Raw genomic sequence first — 11,009 nt, 5'->3', positions numbered from 1 at the left:
GGAACCTGAGGCCCCAGGCCCTTCCACTCAGCCGCTCCCGGCCCCACGAGCAGGGACGTGCGTGTCCAGGGGTGGAGACTGGGCCGGGCACTGCTCCCTGGACACCGGCCAGCAGTGGCTTCCACAGGCCTCTGCCCCCTTGTGGGCACTCCCAGGCCTTTCTCTGCTCCCCATAGGATTGTGCCGGCTCTCCTGTGTGCCAGACCCCACGCTGTCCCGGCAGACGGCTGCCGTGCCGGTGGCTGTCCAGCAAACTGCTTGGCCTCGAGGCTGGGCACTCCAGACCCCCAGCTCTGGCTCAGACGCCCCCGACACTGCCCAAAAGACCCGCCTTGGCCGCGGGAGGGGCTGCAGTGGGAGAAGGGGTCATTGGTCCGCCCCCCTCTGGGCCCTCGACGACACCCGCACAGCCTCTCACACGAGTCCCTGCCAGGCCGGTCCCCCTCCAGCCGCCCGCAGACCGGCCCGCAGGCAGGCCAGGCGGGAACCTTGACCGAGAGTCACGTGGGCCTGCAGGGAAGGGCCGTGGTGGCATCTTGGTTCCTTGTAGAATCCCAGAGACCAAGAGACAAGCCAAGGGTCTGGAAACTCAAGGGCTGTGGCCCTGTTGCTGGGACCCCTGCCTCCTGGGCATCCTCCCCCCCACACACCTGGAATGCCTTTGCCCCGGTACCGGGAAGACCTCTACAGCGCCCCAGCCCCTCCCCGCACCCAGCATACCCTCCCCCCGCCCGCCCCCCGCCCCCTCCCCCCCCCCCCCCCCCCCCCCGTCCTGGAGGCCAGTGGGCCCCAGCAGGGGGTGCTCAGCCTGAGAAGAGGTCGTCCATGCCCTCAGGAGCCGCTGTGTCTGCTGCATCCCCCGCACGGCGAGGAGGAAGACGAAGGAGTGCGTGTAGCAGCCCCGGAGGAGGTGACTCCCGGGGCTAGGGTAGGGCTGGGTCCTCCTCTCCCAGGACGGCGCGTCCAGCGACCCAAGCTCTCACTCCTGTCCCCCAGGCCCACACTGACCCGGAGAGCCTGGGGGCCCAGAGACGTCCAGCACGCCCGCTGCAGAGACGCGGAGGACCAGCCCCTGATGCAGAGCCTGACTGCGGGGGACCCCACGACTGCGACTCAATAAAGACCAAGCCCAGGCCCTCCTGCTTCGCGGCTGTGCCCACGGAAGGCGGCCCCTCGGCTGGGGCTGCTCCGGCCTCTCGACCCGCGTGCTCTGTGCCCATGTGCCCACCCTCAGGGCCAGTGCAGAAACCACTCGGGGCCCCGCGGAGGGGCTGCGCACTCCCCAGGTGGGCGGCAGGGACCCCTGCGTTAGCCCTCAGCTCCTGCAGGAATGGGGGCGTGACCGGGGTGACTGGGCTGCGGGCTGCTGATAGGAGCTGGTCCCCGTGACGGGCCACCGAGTCTGAGGAGAGCAGCACAGGCCACTGGCTCTAAGCCCAGAAGCAGGGCCTTCTCCCGCCAGACCTGACCGCCAGCCCGGGAGCACACACTCGCCCTGACTCTCACCGCGTGTGCAGACGTGCGTGCTCACGGGAGTGTCACACGTGTGCAGTTCAACCCACGCACATCCGGTACACAGACCCGGGTCATGCTCAGGCACGAGCCGCACGCCTGCAAATGTGGGTGTCCGTGCAGGACTGTGGCCCAGAGAACTCGGGGTTGCACTCCACGCCCCCCTCTCAGGTCCCCTCTCAGGACACCCCTGGGGGACCCCAGTGCTCTGAGAAACCTTGTCTGTGTGCAGGCCTGGCCCCCGGCCTGAGGACTGTGGACTGAGTGTGCCCGGGCCCCTCCACGCCCTGAGGAACCCGATGGTGTGGGCCCCTGAGCCCCCCACGTCCCAGTGGGCTACAACCTGCCTCTTCCCACCCAGCACTCGCTCCCAGCCGCGTAGCCCCCTCTGCGCTGGACTTTCCCCCTGGGTCCGCAGCTGCTGCTGCGGTTTGCTCCCTGGGGTGCGGACAGGGCAGGGGAGGGCGGCTGCTCTGCTGGCCCGGGCTGGTGGGCTGCGGGCCGAGGAGGGGGACAGCGTGCAGGTGAGGAGGTCGCCAGGCCGGCAGCGGCCTGCACGGGTCCCGGGGCTCGGCTTGACGAGTCCCACGGCCTCCCACGGGAGCTGGGGGGTGTTGGCGGCAGCTGCCAGATGACCACACGAGGGGCAACGCCAAGGGTTCCAGCCTCCTTCCTGGAGGTGGCTGAGAGGACAGTTTGAGAACCAACGAAAGCAGGGGGTGGAATCGGAAAGGCGGCCCAGTGCCCAGGCCTGGCCAGGAGGCGTCTCGCCATGGGGAAGGTTGCCGAAGCCAGAGAAGCGACGCTCAGCCAAGGCTGCTCGGGTGGCCCAGGGCCACAGAGGCGTCCCAAGAGGCTTCCCCGGGCCGCCGGAGGACCTGGGCTGAGGAGCCACACGTGAGACAGGACGAGGCAGCCCAGCGCGCTCTGGGCCCGGGTGCCCCGAGTCCAGCCCCTCCAGGAGGTAAGGCCCCTTCAGGAAGTGAGCCCAGCGAGGGGCCCGCAGCAGGGGTGCTGGAAGCCGGCTTCCCTCCCAGGCCTGGGGCTGCCCGTGCTCCCCAGGTGGCCCCCCCAGCTCTCCCCAGCGCGTCTCCACGGAGCGGGACTCTTCCCACTGTCCCTGCTGCTGCTCCAGAGGCCGCACCTGGGCTCTAGGACGAAGACCTGTCTCACGCACGTGTGTGAGCGCCCAGGGGGGACCTGAGGCCCACCGGAGGCAGAGGGCAGAGGGCTGGGTGTGGGGCAGCGGTGTGGGGTGGCTGAGAGGCAGCAGCGTGGCCAGCCGCGGGGCTGCTCGCCGGTCAGTCCCTTGAGAGCAGGCCGGCCAGCGGCCACCCTGGGCCGGCATGGGTAGGACCACAGGAGTCACAGCAGGACGGGGGTGGGTGGCAGAGCAGCCTCAGCCTAGCCATGCCTTCAGGGGCACCAGGGACAGTGGCCGGGGACTCACCTCCTGGTGACTTTGGTGGGCTGAGTGTGGCCAGCGGGAGCCACTCGTGTGCCCCCAAGCCGGGACTTTTCCCTCGGGTGTGAATTTGCTCAGGAAAGCGGAATGCAGCTGAACTTGACGTCTGGATCTCACCAGCTGGGGACGCATGTCGCCCACGAGACCTAGAGCCAAGTGTCCCTTCCTGTGCCCAGGCCCTTCCCTGAGGCAGCCGTCACCCCAGCCACTCCTCAGGAGCTGGGCAGGGACTCGCCTTGCCTTTCGCTGTCTCTGTCCGTGTGTGGTCACCTGGAGATGCCCTCGAGGCTGCTTTCCCCAGGGCTGGTCTCCTGCCACGCTGGCCTCAAGGCAGGTGGGCTCACACCACAGACCACACTCGGGACCCCACGGACACCAGCCTTGAAGAAGCAGAACCGCTAAGGACAGGATGGGCGGGTGGCAGGGGCATCATGTGTGGCAGAGAACCCTCAGTGGCAGGACCAGAGTTTAGTGTGACAGAGGGTGCTTGCCTTGCGTGCAGCCAACATGAGCTAGGTCCCTGGTACCACGTATGGACCCCAGGCATCACCAGGACTGACCTCTAAGCACAGAGCCAGAAGTAAGTTCTGGGCACCACGGGGTAGGTCCACAACCCTGAAACAAAACATTCAAATGCCGACCTTCCAATATTAATCTCTAAAACTAACCCCAATCCCAACCAAATCCTCGTAGGCTTGGTGTGTTTATGTGTGTTCAGAAATTGACAGGATCAATGTAAAATTTTTAGTATAAACATTCAGAAATAAAAATGAAAAGAAGTTGAAGTAATTGAAACAAACCTGAGAAAGAACAAAGCTATGGTCTTTATATTGCTTCTTTTTAAGGCGATTGGTGGAGCAATCACAATCCGGTGTGAACTCACTATACACTGGTGGTCAGAGCAGGGCAAAAGGGAGACCTCATACAGCCAACCGCCTTCCGACTTAAGAGCCAAGGAAATTCACTGGGGAAGGAAAAATCTTTTAACCAAAACCATGGATCGTTCGGACACTTGTTGCTGACAAAACAAAGATCCTCACATGTTCAGCTCCAGGCCACATACCCAGAAATTAACTTGAAACACATCAAGATGTACTGTAACAAAGCTAAGATCTCTTGGAAGAAACATAAGATATGGTCATAGTGACCTTGGTTTGGGAAAGATTTTATAAATGCAAAGGTTAAAATATACGTTATGGAAGACATCATAAATTTCATCCACCTTAAAATTTGCCTTTTGAGGGTCCAGAGAGAGTACGGTCGGTGTGGCACCAGCGTGAATCAATGGCTCCCTGATTCCTGCCAGGAATGACCCCAGAGCACAGAGCCAGGAGTCAGCCCTGAGCACCACTGGGTATGACCCTAAAACAAAACAAAGAATTGCCTTTGGAAAGAAATGGAAGGAACTAGGAAGAGGAGTTCCAGAAAAGGGTGTGTGGGGCTTATCTGTCCAACAAGCCAAGGCACGACTTGATCGAGGACGTATGGAGCAGCAGAGGTCAGTAAGAGTGAATCGAGGTAGTCAGACATCGGCACGGGAGCTGAGGAGACTGATTGGATTGGATTGTGCCAGGGAGAGCCCCTGCACCCAACAGAGCTGAGTTCGGGTGCTGGCACCGCATATGGTCCCTGGAGACCACCAGGCTGATCCCTGAGGGCAGGAGGAAGCCCTGAGCATCACCAGGGCTGGCCCCCAAACAAAACGAGAAATAGGCAAACTTTTTAAATGGATGTTTAACCAAAGATGTATTGATGGAAGGGGTCCACGAAGAACTGGGTAACGCCAGTTACCAGGGTGATAGAAGGAAAGGCCACGGGGCGCTGGCAAAGTCACCCACGGACCAGGAGGGGGCTCACGGTGTCTGCGAGTCAGCACCCCGAGCAGTGCCCAGCCCGTGGGCCCTGTGCAGGCCGCCCAGCCTGGGCATCCCCACAAGGGACCCTGAGTGGTCCCCGCGAAGCCCCACACAGTGCTCGGGAGCCCCCAAACCGATCCGTGTCCGGCCCATACCAGAGCTCTGCGTCCCTTCCCCGTCCCACTGAGAACAACGGCTCAGCAGGAAACCGCACTTGCGCTGAGCCCTGGCGAGTCTGGTCTGCACAGCTGCTGGGAGGTTCCCCGCTGCCGTCAGGCTCACACAGCTGCAGCCTGTCCCGAGCCCTCCGGCACCCCCGCACCCCCGCCTGCTCACCCTCGCCGGGCACCTCTCCAGGGTCCTGGTGACGGGGACAGGAGACGTGCGCATGTGTGTTGCTATGTACTGGTGATGTGTGTGTCTGTGCGTGTGTGTGCATGTGTGTGTATGTGTGTGGTGCTATGCACTGGTGATGTGTGTGGGTGTGTGTGGCTGCAGCCTCCTGCCTTCTGCCTGGTGTGGAGGTGTGGGCCTCTGACGCTGGACCTGTCCAGGCACCCGCCAGGCAGTGAATATCTCCAGCTTTAGGGTCAACAGCCCAACCTTTAGAAGCCCCCAAATGTCCACCCACCAGCACTAGGCAGGTCCAGCTGATGTGTATGCATGTACGTGTGTGCGTGTATGCATGTGTGTGTGGTATTATGTACTGGTGATGTGTGTGTGCATGTGTGTGTGTGTGTGTGGCGCTATGTACTGGTGATGTGCATGTGTGTGTGTGTGTGAGTGTGTGGTGCTATGTACTGGTGATGTGTGTGCATATGTGAATATGTGTGTGTTGCTATGTACTGGTGATGTGTGTGTCCGTGTGCGTGTGTGTGCATGTGTGTGTATGGGTGGTGCTATGTAATGGTGATGTGTGTAGGGGGTATGCATGTGTGTGCACGTGTGTGCGCATGTGTGTGTTGCTACGTACTGGTGATGTGTGTGTATGTGTGTGCATGTGTGCATGTGTGTGGTACTATGCACTGGTGATGTGTGTGGGTGCATGTGCGTGTGTGTGCGCGCGCATGTGTATAATGCTACGGACTGGTGATGTGGGGGGTATGCGTTTGTATGCATGTGTGTGTTGCTATGTACTGGTGATGTGTGTCTGTGTGCATGTGTGTGCATGTGTGTGTGTGTGCTGCTATGCACTGATGTGTGTGGGTGTGGGTGTGGGTGTGGGTGTGTGCATGTGTGTGTGCGTGTGTGTGTGTGTGGTGCTATGTATTGGTGATGTGCGTGTGTGTGAGCTTGTGTGGTGCTATGTACTGGTGATGTGTGTGTCTGTGTGCATGTGTGTTCATGTGTGTGTATGTGTGTGGTCCTACGCACTGTTGATGTAGGTGGGTGTGTGTGTGTGCGCGCGTGTGTGTGGTGCTATGTACTGGTGATGTGGGGGTTGTGCGTGTGTGCGCATGTGTGTGTGTGGTGCTATGCTCTGGTGATGTGTGTAGGTGTGGGTGTGTGCATGTGTGTGTGCATGTGTGTGTGTGCATGTGTGTATGGTGCTATGTACTGGTGATGTGTGTGTGTGAGCATGTGCGGTGCTATGTACTGGTGATGTGTGTGTCCATGTGTGTGTATGTGTGTTGTGCTATGCACTGGTGGTGTGTGTGGGTGTGAGTGTGTGCATGTGTGTGTGCGTGTGTGTGGTGCTATGTACTGGTGATGTGGGGGTTGTGCGTGTGTGTGCAAGTGTGTGTGTCGTGCTACGCACTGGTGATGTGTGTAGGTGTGGGTGTGTGCATGTGTGTGTGGTGCTATGTACTGATGATGTGCGTGTGTATGTGAGCATGTGTGGTGCTATGTACTGGTGATGTGTGTGTCTGTGTGCGTGTGTGTTCATGTGTGTGTATGTTGTGGTGCTATGCACTGGTGATGTGTGTAGGTGTGGGTGTGTGCATGTGTGTGTGCATGTGTGTGTGTGTGGTGCTATGTACTGGTGATATGTGTGTTTGTGTGCGTGTCTGTGTATGCATGTGTATGTGTGGTGCTACGCACTGGTGATAGGGGTGGGTGTGTGCATGTGAGTGTGTGCACGTGCGTGTGTGTGTGTGGTGCTATGTACTGGTGATGTGCGTGTGGGTGTGCGCATATGTGTGTAATGGTACGCACTGGTGATGTGCATGGGTGTGCGTGTGTGCATGTGCACATGTGTGTGTGTGTGTGTGTGTGGCGCTATGTACTGGTGATGTGCGTGTGTGTGTGAGCATGTGTGGTGCTATGTACTGGTGATGTGTGTGTCTGTGTGCGTGTGTGTTCATGTGTGTGTATGTGTGTGGTGCTATGCACTGGTGGTGTGTGTGGGTGTGGGTGTGTGCATGTGTGTGTGCATGTGTGTGTAGCCCTATGTACTGGTGATATGTGTGTCTGTGTGCGTGTCTGTGTATGCATGTGTATGTGTGTGGTGTTACGCACTGATGATGGGGGTGGATGTGTGCATGTGAGTGTGTGCACGTGCTTGTGTGTGTGGTGCTATGTACTGGTGATGTGCGTGTGGGTGTGTGCACGTGTGTGTGATGGTATGCACTGGTGATGTGTGTGGGTGTGCGTGTGTGCGTGTGCACATGTGTGTGTGTGTGTGGTGCTATGTACTGGTGATGTGGGGGGTGTGCATGTGTGCGTGTGTGTGTCGGGGTGGGATGTGGGGCCGTGCGACTGCCTCGGGAGAGGCGGGCAGGAGTGGCCTGGTGGACTGTGCCCTGGGCCCTGGGCCCGGCCGTGGGACTCCCACCTCCGGGCTTGGCTGCGGTGTCGGCGGCTCTCGGATGCTCCCGAGACCAACGAGGTTTGTTTCCTCTGACCTTGGCTCTCCCCAGCCCAGAGGGAGGCCCTGGGCTTCTTCCTGACCAGGCCTGGCCGTGGCCCTGGCCAGCCCTCATCCTTCTGGAAGGAGCCACGGGGCCTGGAACACGGCGTCCGGGACTCGGCACAGGCGCGGGAGGGGAGGCAGGCGGAGACAGGCGCTGGCCGCGGGCCCCTCGGGAGCAGCTGGGGGCCTGGAGACTCGAGTACTGGACCTGGAGCCCGCGGCTCCTCTCCTCGCCGCTGGCCTGGCTCACCTGGCCACCTGTGGGAGCTGCCGGGCCTGTCGCTGTTTCCCCTCCCTCGTCCGTGCTCCTTCCTGGGGAGGGCGGGCTGGCCGCTCCCACCCTGGCTCCTCGGAGAGTTCCGTCTGCAGCCCTCCTCGGGCAGCCCCGTTCCCCGGCCCCTGAAGCTCCCCCACCGCAGACGTCCTGGGAAACCGGCCCTGGGAGCCCTGGGCAGGGGCATGCCCTCAGACCCCCGGGAGCTGGAGCTGGGCGCAGGCACCCACCCCAGCAGCTGCGTCTCGGGGTTAGAGCGCCCAGGCAGCTGCCGGGGGAGAGGCAGCCCTGGGCCTCGTGCCGTGTGCAGGCAGCGAGTGACTCGGCCATCCTCAGGCAGGGGTGCGGCTGCACAGGGTGAGTCTCCCCCGCGCAGGCTCCACGGGGAGTGGAGGGGAGTGGGGGGAGTGGCCGGGACGAGCCTGGGCGACTCCAGCAGCCTTCCCCGCATCCCCCCAGGGCGCGCCTGGGGACCGGGACCGCCAGCTAGACAGGCCGTGGGATCCCGCTTTCCTCCCAGATGAGCCTGACAGTTGCGGGCTGGCCACAGATGGGCCTTGCGTGACGGCCACTGGCTCGGCCAAGACAGGGCTGCAGATGTCCGTCCCGCGACCGGCCTGGGGCAGGCCTGCTTCCTGGCGCAACGCCTGCTCCAGGGGCAGAAATAATCTGGGGAAACTGCCCCTGCCCTCACGGTGCGGGTCTCTGGGAGAAAACCTCCCCGCAGCCGGGGGCGGAGCACCGAGAGCCACCCTCAGCAGCTCTGGAGAAAGTGACAGCTCAGCGGCCTCCAGGATTGTGCAACCAACTCTCACTCTGGTTTCAAAACATTGTCAAAACACTCGCCCAGAAAACACCCAGACCACGAGGCGGCCTGTCCTCCCCTCCTGGCCTGGCGACACGCCTCTGTCTCAGCAGGGCTGGTGCTCTGCTCGCTCTCGGAGAGGAAGCACACAGACCACATGTGTCTGTCTGGCGTGAGCAGAGTGCCGCCTGCCGAGGCCCGGCTGGGGCTCCCGCCTTGGCTGAGGCCCGGACGCAGCTGTGGACACTCGTGAACAGGAGTGGGGCGGGGCTGGGGCCGGGTCACGTGGGCACACGCTGGCACCCCTCTTTGGAGAGCCACCAGGCTTTCCTTCGGAAGCTCTGCTCTACACCGTGAAAGAGTGTGAAGGGTCCCCAGGGGCTGTTTTTAAGCTTTTCCCATGGAAAACAAGAGAAATCAGAACAAGTCACGCGCATGGGTTTGAAACCACGTGGGCTGTGGCCTGGATTTCATTGACTTAATGACCGATGAAGCGAGCCTCTCTCCGAGTGCCTGTGGCCATCAAATATCCTCCCTGGAGAACAGCCTGTTTGACTCCTCTGGCAGTTGAACGTCTTCTGGTGGTTCACTTAGAAGAATTCTTTAAAAGTGTCTGTACCACATCCTCATCAGATAAGAGGGCGAGTGCTCCCACCATGCTGAGAATCACCTTGACTCGCTCCTGATAATGTCTTTTAATGTTTTAATTTTTTGTGAAGTCCAATGCAGTTAGCTTTTTTTTTTCCTTTTTTCTTGCCTGTGCTTTTGGTGTCAAATCTAAGAATCAAAGGGAAAATCCCTATTTTTCCTCTTCATTGTAGTTTTATCTCTTTTGTTTAGGCCACTCTGAATTCTTCTAGTGTGTGGTGTGAGTTTGGTGTCCAAACTCAGTCTTCTGCGTGTAACTACCCAGTACCAAAGATGGAAAAAGCCAGAGAGGTCCTTGTCTCAGTGGGCCCTCGATGTTTGAATTATTTCTGGGAATCAGAGTCCACTGCTCTGAATGTCTAACTCTAGGCCACGATACCCTGTCTTGATCACGGTCGTTTTGTTCAAAGTTCTGAAGTTGAAAAAAAAAAGTTCTGAAGTTGAGAAGTGTGATTTCCCAGTGTTGAGCTTTCTCAGTATGATTTTAGGTATTCAAGATCTTGTACGAAGATGAGGGCTGACTTTTCCATTTCTGGAAAAAAAATAACTGGAATTTCAGTGATGTGTGCGTGCAAGAGGGAGCCCCCGTGTTGGAGTCACTTCGAGACGTGGTTCATCTCGCTAATGTTGCCTCCCAGCCCAGAGCACAGATGTTTCCTTTACTCAGTATTTCGGGAACAAACTCTAGTTTTCAGTACAAGTTTTTCAACTCCTCGGTTACATTTATTTCCGGGTAACTAATTTTTATTTTGGATTATTCGTGGAATGTGTGCAGAAACACGACTCATTTTTTGGGCTGACTCTACACCCTAAGGCTTTGCTTAGGGTTATTAACCCTTAGGTTATTTGCAAAATAACCTAAGCGTTATTTTGGACAGACAGCTGATCTGAAGGTAAAGGTAAAGGTAAAGGTAAAGGCCCTCCCGTTGATCGTCGATTTGCTCGAGCGGGCCCAGTAACGTCTCCATTGGAGACTTTGTTGTTACTGTGTCTGGCATATCGAATACTCTCGGTAGCTTGCCAGGCTCTCCGAGAGGGGCGGAGGAATCGAACTCGGGTCGGCCATGTTGGCCGCGTGTAAGGCGAACGCCCTACCCGCTGTGCTATCGCTCCAGCCCAATCTGAAGGTAGAGGTAGCTTCGCTCATTCCGGTCTTGGTGTGCTTTACTTTTCTTGTCCGAATGCCCTGGCGAGGACTTCCAGCCCCTGGGGGAGCTCCCAGGCCCTTGTGCTGAGCTACACTCTGCTGTGGACGGCTGGGCACCACCACTGCCCTGCCTTCCCGCGGTCATCTCCCCTCCTGTGCTACTGAGTGTCACGAAGGGCACGGACTTCTGTCCACTGCCTTGTTGCACGGAGATGCCCATGAGCCCCTCGTTCTCTGACAAGGTGCAGCCTGACCAGCTTCCTAGGGTGGGTGGCCCTGGCGCTCCCACGACCAAGTCCGCCTGGTGTGGCTGTGATCCCTCCAGCGAGCCGGGGCTTGGCCTGTCAGCATCTCCTCTGGTTTCTGCCTCACCCAAAGGAAGGGATTGGGTCAGACTTGCCGCGGTACCTCTGCGGGTCCCTTCGGCGACTAACCACTTTAAGAAGTG

Source organism: Sorex fumeus, unplaced genomic scaffold (assembly GCF_029834395.1).
Source record: "Sorex fumeus unplaced genomic scaffold, SorFum_2.1 ptg000072l, whole genome shotgun sequence".
NCBI classification, from domain to species: domain Eukaryota; kingdom Metazoa; phylum Chordata; class Mammalia; order Eulipotyphla; family Soricidae; genus Sorex; species Sorex fumeus.
Note: the sequence above shows the minus strand (reverse complement) of the source record.